Here is a 2001-nt window from a genome sequence, read left to right on the forward strand (position 1 = left end):
AAAAGTAACCCTAACCCAAACAACTCACATTCCAACAAATACAATCTTCCACCTCCCCTTCTCAACAAGTATTAATTAGAAGAAAGTGAAGAAAAAAAAAAGCTTTACTCAAAAACAACTTCCTCTACAAAAAGAACCCCCGATAAGCTTTGACGACAAAGACAAAACCCTCAAACACTAACGCACGAAGCTCACCATGCCACTACACCAAAAATGGATGGCTACTTTCCAAGGATATGGAGGCACAACATACGAAGGTTTCCACCAATGGGTAAGCCCACACCCTTGCAACGAACAACACCAACACATAAAATGACGGATAAAATGGGGTTAGGAATGAATGGTGACAAGAGGAAGAATAAAGGTTCAACAAGATTCATCACCTTTTCAATAGTTTATCTGTCGCGGTTAAGGATGATGAGAATGTGCTCTCCAGTACAACAACGACACTCGCAGGTTTCTCCCTTCGTGCCTCTTGCGCTACCATTCAAACAAAAAATAGAAAGTGAAAAACCTTTCTCCTTTCATACAGAACCAATGTGCATTTTGAAATTAAAAAAAAAAATAGAAAGTGGCGGTGACACGTCAGGTTGTAAGAGAAGTTGTAAAAATTGGTGTGTCACTATGTCATTTTCCTTGGGGAGATCCACGAAAGACTACAATCCAAATGAGGGCACAACTTGAGTTTTATTTCCTTTTCACTTCACGTTCACGGTGCAATGTAGGGGTTAAATTTTTTGCCAAGCATCTATGTTGTTCCTTTTCACATGATTGGTGGAAGACCATGGACCCTAAATGTACTTTGTTTTCATTCTTTAAAGCTTTTGGGTTTCATGAGAGAAGTCATTCAGGTGTGTAGTTGCATATTATTGGGTTCTCTCTCTTTTTTGGTACATGAGGGGTCCACATACACATAAACTTATTCTTTTCCTTCCTTTGTGGTGTAGTCATGTAATTAGCATATATTCCAATGTTTGATGGGTTGAATGTTTGTCTAGGATGTGGTTGATGGGTTGAATGTAAGATTCCATCACGTCTAGGATGTGGGGCAGCCTTGCATTTTCCTTTAATTTTTCTTTTTACAATTGTGGTCAGACCTTGTGGTTTGGAAGATTACCTTTTATATATTATTAGTAGCATTTGGTTCAATTAGATAAATCATTCACGGGTGTAAGTGCATGACATTAGGGTTATAGTTTGGATCTTTTCTTTAATATAACCATTATATTTTACACGTTGGGAGGGGTTTTCTTTATGGAAATTTATTTCTCATGCATGATGTGATTGTAATTATAATGCTTAAGTATATTACTTGGATGTGATGTTTAGTATTAAATGCAATGTCTTATTTTGGTAAATCTCTTTTATATATCAGTGGTTATGGTTAGCTTACCCCTATTTGTTTGTTTGTGTGTTTATATGTGTGCAATGATCATATGATGTGCATGTTATATAGGAGCAGGTGATAATGCAGATGATTATGGCCGGAGTAGATTGACGAGAGGAAGTGGTAAACTCGAGATTTTTATTCGTTTTATTAAGTTGTTTAACTTAAGTATCAAAGACGATTAATTCTCTTATTTGTCATTGTTATTTGAAATTTTTAGACAATTGATGTTTTTAACTACAATATTAATAAATTAAATTCTAAGCTTTTACTTAAGTACGTTTTTTCAGTAATTGTTTTCCACTAAAAGTATACGATTTATATAACTCTTCATGACATCCCAACTTGGGGTGTTAAAACTATAAAATGGATGAGAGTGAATAATGTTTTTGTCTTCTTATTAACATGAACTAATATGTTAGCCATTAACATTTGATTACTTTCATTAATCTTAATAAATAAATTTGGGATTCATATAGTAAGAAAATAAATAATATCATAATAAGAAGTAGTTTAATTTAAATAGATAGATAATTTATATATATTATATATATATATATATATATATATATATTCTAATACATGAGTAACTAACTCACTAGTTAATGTATTTT

The sequence above is a fragment of the Vigna unguiculata genome, unplaced genomic scaffold (assembly GCF_004118075.2).
Source record: "Vigna unguiculata cultivar IT97K-499-35 unplaced genomic scaffold, ASM411807v1 contig_519, whole genome shotgun sequence".
Classification (NCBI taxonomy): Eukaryota; Viridiplantae; Streptophyta; class Magnoliopsida; order Fabales; family Fabaceae; genus Vigna; species Vigna unguiculata.